The 13,776-nt window shown below is 39.5% G+C and overlaps 1 protein-coding gene across 5 annotated transcripts in view; it reads right to left on the bottom strand.

Moving 5' to 3' along the window:
* Nucleotides 1-13,776, bottom strand: part of RGS7 (regulator of G protein signaling 7) — a 524,234-nt gene that overhangs the window by 508,727 nt on the left and 1,731 nt on the right. The gene's annotated exons all lie outside the window — the stretch shown is intronic.

Below are 13,776 nucleotides of genomic sequence, written 5' to 3'. Positions count from 1 at the left end.
GTTTTCTGGTTCAATTTCCACAGTGTTTGCAGCTGTCATCAGTGGTTTCCCCTTTGGCTTTCTTGACACACAGATGCATTTTGCTTTGGGAACATTTTTGCCTCTTCCCAGAAATCCTCTATCTCTTTTCCTTTCTTATGACTGACTATACAAACCATTAACCCTGTCATTCCAACACCATTTATACTATTGATTTTTAATTTAAAGAACTTGGAGTTTTGTGGAGGGAAAACAAAATGTGTTACTGCTTTTTAACATTTCAAATTACTTTTAAGTAGAATATGCCTAGCACCCTTATAGGAAAAAGAGGTTGAAAGATCTAAAAGACTTAATCAGTTTCACACAGCCACTGCCATAAACATACGGGCTTCAGTCTCCATATTCAATCTACTAGCAGAGTTTGAAAGACCAGGTTGTGCAGCCATGAAAATTTTATTTCAAATCTCAATGGCACTATTTTCTATCTGGATGACCTTGAGCAAAATCCTTAATACTTTCTAGGCCTTGTTTTCCTTATTTATTCAAAAGGGAAATAATACCCACCTCATTGGACTGTTATGAAAATCAAACAAAATAAAACTCAGCATATAATGGGTTTTCATTTCCTTTTTCTGCTTTTCTCTATTGTACCACTCACATCTCTTTTCCTTTTACCACCCTGATTACAAACACACTCACTTTTTTCTTGTCCTGATTCAGCAGGTCTCCTTAGTTCAACAACAAGAAGTTCCATAGTCATTTGATGGTCAGGGTACTTGACATAGAGTACACTGCTGTAACAAGAATCAGCTCACATGCCACTGACAATTTAAACAATTATGGTAGTCCAACTGAAAAACCCAATGGTTCTTGCACAGTTTTTCCTAACACACTGTATATCATGTCACCAGGATACACTATCCCAAGAACATCACACAAGCAGATGAGCAAGCCATGAAGGAACACAGCACCGTGTGTGCTGCCCATTCATCCCACATCCTCCACCAAGGCTCAATCTGGATAAATGCTGGGTTTCAAAGCATTTATTGCACATTTCTCTCAAATAGCTGTACAAAACAAACAAGCAAATACTACAGAGGAAGCCAGAACCACTTCATGCTAAGCTGTCACTGTTCTCCCACCTGCAAATTCCTCTCACCTTGTTTCCATAACTCAGCAGACTTAGTGCTTCTACCCATACTCCTCCAGTCAAACTACCTTCTCCTTTGCCTTGTAAAGGTAACATCTTTAATTGACTACACTGTTGATTTACTTTCAGGAAAGTTAGCATATTCTTATAGCTGTGCTAGAATGTTTAATAAGAGTGCTACTGTGTGGGTTATTGCTTAGTGATAACATTGAACGGTTTGAGTGGTTAAAATGTTCTCAGTGATCCCTCCCAATTCTAGTTCGTTTAAAATGTCAGTTATTTTTAGAGTAACATTTTTAAGGGGATGTATGTATTATAGTATAAATGTACATATATTTCTTTCTCATGTGAATATTTTTTAATATATGAGTACTAAGGCATCACAATTGGAGAGATTTGTTTGACTCTTTTTTGTTAAAATTCGAACTCAGAACCTCATCCCCATGGTCAAGAAGATATAATTTCCACCAAAGATAACAGCTAAGGGGGCAATTCATACTACTTTTCATAAATGTGTTCAACAAAATGCTTCTACCATAAAATCCTCACATATATTAAATACAGTATTCACATAAATACACGCAATAGTAGCCTATCTCTACAACTTTCAGCATCTTCTGTTTTACTATGCAAAATGATTCTATTTTAAAATCAACTAAGCCTCCAAAAAAGCAAAGATACTGTGAGAAGAGCACCATTAGCCATAGAATTTGGCACAGAGTAATTAATTTCAAGGGTAAATAAGTCAGTTCAAATATTTTTAAGTTTTCCTTTTACCATTAGCATACTGAAGTAGAAGTAAAATTGATCAGAAGATTTTTATATGCATGTATCCTTTGATATGGGCTCTCCAGTTTCATTATAGGAAAACAGGGATTTCTTTTAAAAGATTTATTTATTCATTTGAAAGGCAGAACTACAGAGAGGCAGAAAGAGAGACAGTGAGAGTAAGAGAGAGAGAAGTCTTCCATCTGCTGATTCACTCCCCAAATTGCTACAGCATCTGGAGCTGAGCCAATCCAAACCCAGGAGCCTGGAGCTTCCTCCAGGTGTCCCACATGGGTGTAGGGTCCCAAGGACTTGGGCCATCTTCTGCTGCTTTCCCAGGAACATTGGCAGGGAGCTGGATTGCAAGTGAAGCACCGGGACTCGAACTGGCGCCCATGTGGGATGCTGGCACATCAGGCGGTGGCTTTACCCACTATGCCACAACACTGGCCCCAGAATATAGAAATTTTTTTAAAAAATGAAAAATTACCACATCAGTCTTATACATACATACACACACTCTAGAAATTACTTGTAAATCTATTTTTTTTCCAAACTTAGGATTGTACAACACTCTGATAAAGAACTTATTATCATCATCATTCTTTATTCTCTGACACTTCTAGCAAATTGCCTTGCACAATAAATATTTGCTAAATTAAACTGAACCAATGTATAATTAAGTCAGCGTCTCTGAGTAAAGTTGTTTAAAAGAAACAAGGTTTATTCCTAGCTAACAAGCAAATAGACTGTTCAAAAAATGTATATTCTAAATAAAACTTATGTCCTATTACTATCCTAGAGACTAAAAATAAAAGGCATTGGTTATAGTTGCTGAATTGGATATTTTTCATCTTGGTTACAAGTGGCAGAAAACTCATTACAACACCTCAAAGAAGACATAAGTTAAATTTTCTCAAACGTCACTGTTTATGTAGGCAAGTCAAGCTAATATATTTACTCTAATAATCAGGGGCCCAAGTTTATTCTCTTTTGTTCTACCATCATCAACTCAGCCTCTACCTCATAAGCAAGGTGACTGCATGATAGCCAGCAGGAGTGAGGAGGGGTGAAGTAAGAAGAGAAAGGCACATCCTCTTTCTTTACAGTAAGCACTTCTCAAATACTTTATTGCACCTGTTTATATCCCAATGACCAGAACATATCAAATGGCCATGCCTAGTTGTTTGAGAGTCTGAGAAATGTCACGTGTATTCTAGAGGCCATGGGTTTCAATGAAAATGGATGTGCTGGTACAACAGAGGGAGAAATGAAAAAGAAAGAACAGCAATGCTTGTCACAAGGAGTTTTAAGTCAAATAAACAGATTCAAAGAAAATAAATTAATTAGTTTTGAATAAAATTCCACAGTAAGAATATCATACGCGTTTTAAGGCTGTAGATTATGTTATTTAACAGGGAAAGTTAGAACTGCTTTTGATTGAAGCCATTAAAATTTCTATCCCAAATGTGGAATGCTTAATACTAATACTTAATACTAAGGCACTTAAAATCAGTTAAAAAGAATAATATTAAAAGCGTAACTGCATAAAACTGGGGTTTAAGATGAAAAGAGAGATTCATTTGAAATTTTCTACAGTAATAAACGAATACTAACTTTTTTGGTAGTATTCAAATACATCTCTCTTCTTATCATCAGAATGTAGTGAATACTCTGAAGTTACAAAAACTGTCTAAATGTAAATGCATTGGGAATAAAAGGACATGGAAATTAAAGAAAGCCAAGGAAAATGACAACAACAAAATGTTCAGAGATAAAGCATTTTCATGATTCTTTAGAAGATACAGTTGCCCGCCCTATTTCAACAACCACAAAACAAACTATTTCACTGCTTCAAAACAAGTTAAGACTGAATGAAGCTTTCAATTTGCTATTCTCTTAAATTGTTTATGAATTAAGCTTCATCACTACCACCACCCAAAAAGGTCCAGAGACTCTTCAGCATTCACTCAGCTCGATTTCCTTCATTTATCAGATACTTCCTAAGTGTTCAAAGCTGTTACACTCTGAGCATTATGCTAAGTATTCAGAACTGTCAGCAGGGATCAACATAATATTTATTTTAGAAACTAGATGAATAAAATACATTTTCCTGTCACCCACTTCTTCCCCTTTCATGGCATTAATCACTCAAAGATGAGTTTCCTGACATCTGTCTATGTCACTGCAAAATCAGCTCAGTGATGGCTACAAACAGATCTGTGTTCTCTGCAACTCCATGCTCAGGGCCTCTTGAGACACGGCCAAGTTTGGAGCTACCTGTAATCAATGAAATTGAATTCCTACTGTTCTCTCCATTTACTCCTTTGTGCACAGCCTTTTGCACAACCAGGAACTAGAAGCTACTCAGGAGTGGGCATTTAGTGTAGCAGTTAAAACACTGCTTGGACCACACACATCCCATATCATAGTACTTGGGTTCAATTCCCTGCTCCATTGCTGATTCTAGTTTCCTGCTAATGCTACCTGTGTGTGAGACTAGAATGAGTTCTAGCCCCCTGACTTTGGGTTGGCCCATTCCCAGCTGCCATAGGCATTTGGGGAATGAATCAACAGATGAGAGCTCTCTTTCTGTCTTTGTCTGTCTCTAACTCTGTTTCTCCCTCTGGGTGTCTCTGGGTACTTCAAATTAATAAAAATAAATGAAAACATTTTTTAAAATAAACTACTCAGATTTCTCTTCTAAATTCATTCATTTATTTAAGACACAGTGAGACAGACAGAGGGAGAAAGAGAGAGAAATTTCTCACCTGCTGGTTCAACCCTTAATGCCCGCAACAGCCAAGGCTGGGCCAGGCCAAAGCCAGGAGCCAGGAAGTCAATCCAGGTTTCCCACTTGCATAGTGGGAACCCAACTACTTGATCCATCACTGCTACCTCCCAGACTGCAATAGAAGGAAGCTGAAATCAGGAGCAGGACTGAGACTCAAACCTATGCTCTCCACTGTGGAATGCAGGAGTCCCAGTGCCACTATGCCAAATGTCCATCCCTGACCTATTTATTCAGAGAGAAGCCACAGGAAGACAAACAAATAAAGACCTGAATTAAAGCTGTGTGAACTTAGACAAATTGTATTACTTCTCTGATCTTAAATTTCATAATCTGCAAAATGAAAAAGCAGATAAATTCTGGGCTCTCTTTCATCTTTGAAAGTCCTGCATTCTAAGGCACTAATTAATTTCCATAACAACCACAAAGGTATGCAGACTTCAAAGATACAACAAGACTGCAAAGTTATTATTAACTAGTAAGCTGGCTATATAGGAAGAAACAATATAAGACAGGACATTAAGTGTCATGAAAATGGTGTTACCAAATACCTTGCAGAATCTACCTCCTTATACTAATAAGATATGACTGGAGGCATTGGAAATTGTTCACTTTTTAATTTTTATCAAAAATATAATAACCTATTTTACTCCACCTGGCAAATACAAGGTGTTTAAATTTTTTGTCAACAGATTAGTACAATAGATTAGTAATAAGTAAGATAATAACATTAATTAATGTTTATCAAAGACCTAGATTCTATCCAAGGTTCTATGCTAGGTTCTATACAAGACACTTTGCCTAGGCTATCCTTATCATCAAACACCCCTATGAATGAAACTTTTTTACTTTTCACCATTCATGGATGAGTAAACTGAAGCAAAAGGAGTTAGTTTGCTAAGCAACAACCACACAACTAAATAGTGGCAGAGGTCAGATTTAAAGCCAAGACTTTAGGGCAAGTATTTGGTTAAGACACCAATTAAGACACCCATGTCCCATATTGGAGTACCTGCGTTTGATACGTGGCTCTGTACCTGACCCCAGCTTCCCACCACTGCAGAACCTATAAGGCAGCGACGATGACAAAATTGATTGGTTTCTCTGACACCCACAAGGAAGACCTGGACTGAGTTCCTAATTGCTAGCTTCAACCTGGTTCAGCCCCAGCTGTCATGGGCATTTGGGAAATGAACCAGGGAGGGAAGCTTGCTCTGGCTCTTGCTCTCTTTTCCCCCTGCCGCTTTCCACTGTGACTCTAAAATTTAATTTAAAAATCTTTAAATCAAAACTTCCAAATTCCAGCACACACACTTCTTCAAATTCAACATATTGAGTCCTTAAGAAAACTTGTACTTGCTAATCACTGGAAAAGACCAAAAGTAAATCTTGTAGACTTCTTAAAAACCCAACTAATTTCAAAAAACTGCCATTTTCCTATATATTTTTCCAAAAGACAGAAAAAACAATTTATATTTCTACACAGTCCCCTCAACTAAAAGATTTTCTGATCTAGACCATTTGGCCATTTCAATGGAGCTAGAATTAAATTCCTGAGTGTCTATGAGTGTTCCAATGTCCTGAGACCTTTGTTAATTTAGTTAGCCACAAGACAGAGAATTAAAAGAATGGCAATTAAGTTTTTCTATGGGCAAATGGCAGAAGAAGCAGGGACATTTTTCCTAAGGAACTGGGCACTCACTCTACCATTTATAATTAATTTATAAATAGATTGATTTTTTTTTTTTTTGACAGGCAGAGTGGACAGTGAGAGAGAGAGAGAGAGAGAGAGAGAAAGGTCTTCCTTTGCCGTTGGTTCACCCTCCAATGGCCGCCGCGGTAGGAGCCAGGTGCTTCTCCTGGTCTCCCATGGGGTGCAGGGCCCAAGGACTTGGGCCATCCCCCACTGCACTCCCTGGCCACAGCAGAGAGCTGGCCTGGAAGAGGGGCAACCGGGATAGGATCGGTGCCCCGACCGGGACTAGAACCCAGTGTGCCGGCGCCGCAAGGCGGAGGATTAGCCTATTGAGCCGCGTAGATTGATATTTTATAAGATAGAAGTCTCCATAACCCTGACATTCAAATGCCTCCTTATCATTGCTATGAAGTGGGAGCAAGAGCCAATTATTTGTGTTGCTTATTTTCCACAATCCTGTTTTCAAGGCTACTTAACAATTATGAAGTCACTAAACTGTCCAAATCCAAAATATTTCCATACTCTCTGCAGTGATCACATTGTACCACCCACACTGCCTAAAAATACCCTGCTCTCCATCACTCAATAGAACCACAAAGGCTAATAGAAGATAATAATCCCTAGATAGCTTCTCTTTTGTACATCTGCAGTTTCCTATGATCAATTAGATTCAAGAAGACTGGAGATGGGAAATGAAAGAAATAAAATTCAGGCCACACAACCTTATCTTAATCCCACAAATAGCACTCACAAGCAGCAACTGGTGAGAAAAGATTTCAACCATGGAAGCCTTTCCTGCTCTGAACTCAAGTTAATTATTATCCATAATCCACCATTAAGTTATCACTCAAGAATGTTTCCCTCTTTTTCTCAGTGGAAATACATAGATCATAGTCTTAACTTATCTCAGGGCACAGGTCAGTATCCATGTGACCGAGGGAAAGACAGATCTAAATATACTTATGGTAGAAATCATCTCTTGTTCCAGAAAGATTTTTTTCTAATCATCAAAACTGGGGCCGGCATTATGGTACAGAGGATTAAGCCACCACCTATGACACCAACATCCCATACACATGCCAGTTTGAGTCCCAGCTGCTCCATTTCCAATCCAGCTCCCTGGTAATGCTCCTGGGACAGCAGTGGAAGATGGTCCAGGTACTTTGGCCCCTGCACTCATATGGGAGACCCAGATGAAGCTCGTGATTCCTGGCTTCAGCCTGCCAAACCCTGACTATTGTGGCCATTTGGGGAGTGAACCAATGGATGGAAGATCTCTATCTCTGACTCACCCTCTAACTTTGCCTTTCAAATAAATAAATCTTTAAGAAATAAGTAATCAGAAATAAATAAAACATTTTATAAATTTTCAGAAATGGTCAGATATTTCTCTTGGCACCTGACTCCCATCCGTGCCCCTAATTTAGAAGTCTGAGGGGTTGATGGCCTTATGTGATAGTCTCTGCAAACATTACAGCCTTTTCAAATGAACCTTGCTGTTGTGCAAATATTCTTCACTATCCTAACACATATAAAACCTAGACAGATCCAGAAAACTAAGGCTCAAAAATGTCAATGTATTTTTTTTCCCACAGCAGGGGTTGAGGCAGGAAAGGTTGACTAGGTTAGCAGTCCTGCAGAGACAAAGGCAACGAGTAGAAAATGGCAGCCAACTCACTACCAAAGGACTAGCAATGTCTGTGGTTCAACCGCTTCAGAAGAAGAAACCAAGCCCCCTCTCCTTTCTTACAGGAATGCCTACTTTCAAAGAACAGACTGCCTTCAGAAATACGGTTTTCAAAGACAATACCTAGGGGCTGCTGGGGCTGCCTGCATCCCATATTGGTGTTCCTGATTTGATTCTTGCCTTCCCCATTTCCAATCCAGCTTCCTGCTAATGCACACCTTGGGAGGCAGCAGATAATGTCTCAAGTGCTTGGGTCTCAGCCATTCACATGGCAAACCCAGATGGAGTTCCAGGCTCCCGGCTTCTGCCTAGCAGAATCCAGCTGAGATGGGCATTTTGGGAATGAACTAACAATTGGAAAAGCACGCTCTCTCTCTCTCTCTCTCAAATAAAATGAAAATAAATGAATAGAAATGGGGTAGGGAGGTGGTGTTGTGGCATGGTGGTTTGACTGTGACACCAGCATTCCATATGGCAGCCAGTTTGTATCCCAGCTGCTCCACTTCCAATCTAGCTCTCTGCTAATGGACTGCAAAAAGCAGCAGAAGATAGCTCAAGTGCTTAGGCCCCTGCCACCCATGGGGGAGACCCAGATGAAGCTCCTGGTTCCTGGGTTTGGCCTGTGTCCATCTGAGAAGTGAACCAGCGATGGAAACACTCTGTGTGTGTGTGTATTTGTAACTGTGGCTTTCAAACAAATAAATATTTAAAATAAATAAATACATTTTAAAGCACAAACTCTACATCTAGATCAAGCACATCAGCATCAACAACATTCCTAGTGGGATGTTAGCTCCCATTGCTCCTTCATGTAAGAAAGGCCAGTGGATTTTTGTTGCTCTTCAAGAATGGGGCAATCTTAACCCTTCAACACTGACTTTTTACCACTACCACCAAATGACACCTTGTTTAAAAGTGCATCTCCAAGTGCCTGTAACAGGTACTCATGCAAGGCTGATGTCTATTCTCTTCTCCAACGCCACTGCTTTCTCCTTTACAACTAAAGTCAACAGTATGCTGGGAAAAATTTTATCTGCATTCTAAGGCTTTAAAAAAAAATCAAAAGAAATGGGAGGCAAGGAACTATATAAATGAAGAGACAAGAGAGAAGTGGAGGAGGGGAGAAAGGCATGAGGGAAAGAATGGAAGGGGAGGTGGCAGGGAGACGCATGGTGAACTTGATGGGTTTGTTATTTCCAAAAGCATGTTCATTCCAGTAAAATAATGGATGAGGAAAACATTTTCATTTTCTTTTCTGACAGCTGGAGCATAAACAGTTGCTGCAATAATATCAGAAATTATTGGACATTTTGAGCATTCTTGCTAGTGAGAAATCAGCATTCCAGCCAGTTTGAAATAGCAGCCCCAAGGTGCCCTCGAAATTTTGTTTTTCAAATAAAGGCATGTCAGCTGCTGGACAAAAAGTGATGTATACTGTCTACTGGGCAGCATTCTGGCCAGACACCAAATTTGGAGAGTGTCTCCCTGTACTCTGGGTTCTAGCTCGGTCATCCTTTACAGCCGGTGCTGCCCCCATGAATGAGATTTTAATCCAAAGAAGACCAAAAATGAAAGCAGTGTTTAAGACCCATCAGCCCAAAACAAAACAATTCTAACTTGTCACCTCTAAAATACTTGAAGAGGCTGGAATAAAAGTACTTTTGAATCAGCTGCAATCACATACATAAATGTAACTACTCTAATCACCTGCTTCTGAAAAAAGCAGCAATATAAATCAAAAAGTCAGAAAGGTAGGGGCCAGCTTTGTGGCGCAATGGGTTAAGCCACACCTATAACACCAGCATCCCATATGGGAGTGCAGCTCCCTGCTAATGAGCCCAGGGAATGCAGCAGGAGATGGCCCAAGTTCTTGGGTCCATGCCACCCAAATGGGAGGCCTGGATGGAGTTCCTGGCTCCTTGCTCTGGCCTGGCCCAGCCCCTACTGCTGCAAGCACTTCAGAGTGAACCAGTAGATGGAAGATCTCTTCTCTCTCTGTCTCTCTCTCTCTCTGTGTCACTCATTCAAAGAAATTAATCTTTTTTTTGAACTGGTATGACAAATATTTGGCCCAAATGAATTTTTTAAATGTACTGCTGACAGTAGAGACTCCAGCAAATATTTGAGACTGACATGCATGCACTAACACTAATCAGGAGGAAGCATTACTGCCCCCTGAAGCCTTCCCTGTGTGATACTCACTCTGCCTGAGTCAGAATTTATCCCCCTACATTTTTAAAAAAGATTTATTTATTCATTTGGAAGGCAGAGTTGGAGAGAGGGAGAGAGGGAGAGGGAGAAAGGGAGGCAGAGAGAATCTTCCATCCACTGGCTCATTCCCACATGGCCACAATGGCTGTAGTTATGCTGGGTCAAAACCAGGAGCCTAGAACTCCATCCAGTCTCCCATGAGGGTAGTAGGGACCCAATTTCTTGGGCCATCTTCTCCTGCCTCCCCAGGCACATTAGCAGGGAGCTGGCTCAGAAGTAGAGCAGTAGAAATTCAAACTGGCACCCATATGGATGCCAGCATCACAGGCAGTGGTTTAACCCACAGCTTCACAACACTGGCAGTAATTCTATACTTTTTTCCATGAAATACCTATGAACTTCTCCATAGAAAAAAGATCCATGAAATTTTTCCATTATTATAATCCTTAAACCCATCTGAGGATGATGACTGTTAAAAGATATTCTACAAACACAAAAAATTCACATCACCCAGAGTTTCTGTGTATTGCACCTGGGTAGCCATTGACTATTTCCTATTCCTCACAGGAATGTCCATGTGTAGCTTTAATAGTCTGTGAAGATGTAACAGAAACAACATATCCCTATCTTGAATATGTGTAAATCATCAGAATCCTTAGCAGTAAACAAGAAGTAGCCTGGACAGGGGCTGGGGGACATGGTGAAAATCCCATGGATGTCGCTGTACCAGAGCACACTTTGCAGAACTGGGTTTCAACAGTGAAGCAGAAGGGGAAATTGGCATGAGTTAAAAAACCAGTGATTTCTCTATCCATTTTCTTGGCTGTTACTGAGCGGTGTACTGTTGGGAATGAAGTTTATTTTCTTCGACTGACTTTCTGATTAATAACATTGTAGTACAGTGATTATTCTTTTATGAAGAATTGAAATTGAAATATGCTAATACATACATTTGAACTACACTCATCTCCAATTTGGTGATTTTCACACTAAAATTTGCCACCACTGAGATGATACTAAACAGAAAGCCCATAAAGATACAAGAAATGGAGGTACAAAAATCACATGGGGGCCGGCGCTGTGGTGCTGCCAGTTAAAGCCAAGGCCTGCAACACCGGTATCCCACATAGGAGCCAGTTTGAGTCCCAGTTGCTCCACTTCTGATCCAGCTCCCTGCTAATGTGCCTGAGAAAGCGGTGGATGATGGCCCAAGTCCTTTGCCCCCTGCACCCATGTGGGAGACCTGGAAGAAGCCCTGGCTCCTGGCTTCAGCCTGGCCTAGCCCCGTCATTGCAGCCATTTGGGGAGTGAACCAACAGATGGAAGTACTCTGTCTTTCTCTCTCTGTCTCTGATTCGGCCTTTCAAATAAATATAAATTTAAAAAAAATAAAATGAAATCTATGTTGTCATAAATGTATGTCTTGCAGAGCCCATGGACCAGAGCCAGTGCTGTGGCATGGTGAGTTAAGCAGCCCCTTGCTATGCCAGCATCTTATATGGAGTGCTGGTTCAAATCCCAGCTGTTCTACTTCTGATCCAGCTCCCTGCTAATGCACCCAGGAAAACAGTATATGGTGGTCTAACTGCCTGGGTACCTACCACCCATGTAGGAGACCTGGATGGAGTTCTGGGCTCCTGGCTTCCACCTGGCCCAGCCCAAGTCATTGTGGCCATTCGGGGAGTGAACCACGTAGCATATGGAAGACTTCTCTCTGTCTCTTCCTCTCTCTCTGTTACTCTGCCTTTCACATAAATAAAATAGATGTCAAAGATATGGACCGTTTGACTTGATAACTGGAAAATTATAACCAAGGATACTGTGTCTCTTTATAATTATCTAGAATTTTTTGTATATTATTTATATCTCAAACAAAAATTTAAAAATGTGTTCAGAGACTAAAAGCATTGATAGCCAATCCACAGTAGATCATTATAAGAAAAATTCATTGAACTCAGCTATTTTTCTCATAATGAATTATGATGGAATCTTTACCTGAAAAATAACTTACATGTCTCATTAACCCCAAAGAGGTAATAAAAGAAGGGCAAAACGAATAGCAGCCCCAAGCTTAACTAACAGAATAGCAATGCGTAAAAGAGGTATCACATTCTCTCTCTAAAATTATCACAGTCTGTTAACTTAAAAGTAGAACAAACAGCAATTTGATGCCAAAGACAATTTATAAAGTAAATTCAAAATTGTCCATGTGAGAATCAAGTACACTAAATATCAAAAAAGTACTTCTGAATCCACCACCCTCTCATTTCATTTGTTTCAGGATGACTGACTAAACAAGACACATTGGTGATGCCATGTTTATTTTTAATCGAAACAACAGTTGGGGTGTCTGATCAATTCAATTCTTGATCTTTTATAGGGAAATAGAGGATACATGGCCTGACCACACAGAAATCACTTGTTACTATCATCTTGCTTCCAAAAATCCAACTCTTCACATGGAACACAACCACATCATACATATTAAAACATTCAGTCATATAAAGCATTAGAAATTACTGTAACTTATTTAAAAGCACCTTACTACACCCAAACCATTTCCTTCTCAAAACATTTACATACAGAATAAGCACATATCCAGTTATTTCAATCAACATAGGATTGCAGTAATAATAATTCAGCCTCAAGTGGATTATATTCCTGATCTATTCAGTTGGAATGATTAAGACTAAAATAGACAACTAATCCTAAATTTTTCTTTTTCATCATACTGTATTGTCACAGGCATGCAAAACTGGTACACAATATAGTGCTATTCACAAGGCTAGAAAAGAAAACAGCTAGAATTGTGCTCAAATACCAATACATCTTCTCATTAAAGCAAAGACAATATTGCCTCCCATGCACATTCATGACTGCCTTTTAATGATCCCAAGCCACCTAGATGAGAAGTTTTGATTCAGGGCAGGACAAGGTAGCACACAGGCTTTCATCTTTATTCACTCTACGCTCTGATCCTTTCAGTGAAAAAACAAATGCAAACTCATCCTGGACTCTGTAGTGGACCCACTCTAATCAAAACCTTTATCAGTTTTCTTGGTTTCAAGGAAGATTTCCTTTTTATCATTGTCAGTGTTAACTAAAGAAATCTTGCTCAATAAGTACTCCAGATAATATGCTAGAGAAAAAATAATCCTAGCATAAAATGCAATAAAAACCTAGTGGCTCAGAAGTTAAAGGGCCCTTAATTTTAACAATATTGTTGATTATAACCAATGTAAAGTTACCTAAGCAAGCACTCTGAGGCACACAGCTGTCATATGTATCTTTATCATGGGGACTAAATGTCTAGAAGTTTGTTGCTGATAGCAATGCTATTAAGTGCATAAAACTGACAAATCTGATGGTGGCCCCAAAAAAAATCCTGAAATGGAATGATGTATTTAATGGACATAGGACACCAGAACATAAATATCCATAAGCAATGTCATAGAAATAACACAAAGTATAAAAATACTGTAGGCTCAGATTAA

The sequence above is a fragment of the Lepus europaeus genome, chromosome 14 (genome assembly GCF_033115175.1).
Source record: "Lepus europaeus isolate LE1 chromosome 14, mLepTim1.pri, whole genome shotgun sequence".
Classification (NCBI taxonomy): Eukaryota; Metazoa; Chordata; class Mammalia; order Lagomorpha; family Leporidae; genus Lepus; species Lepus europaeus.
Note: the sequence above shows the minus strand (reverse complement) of the source record. Positions and strands in the feature narration are given on the sequence as shown.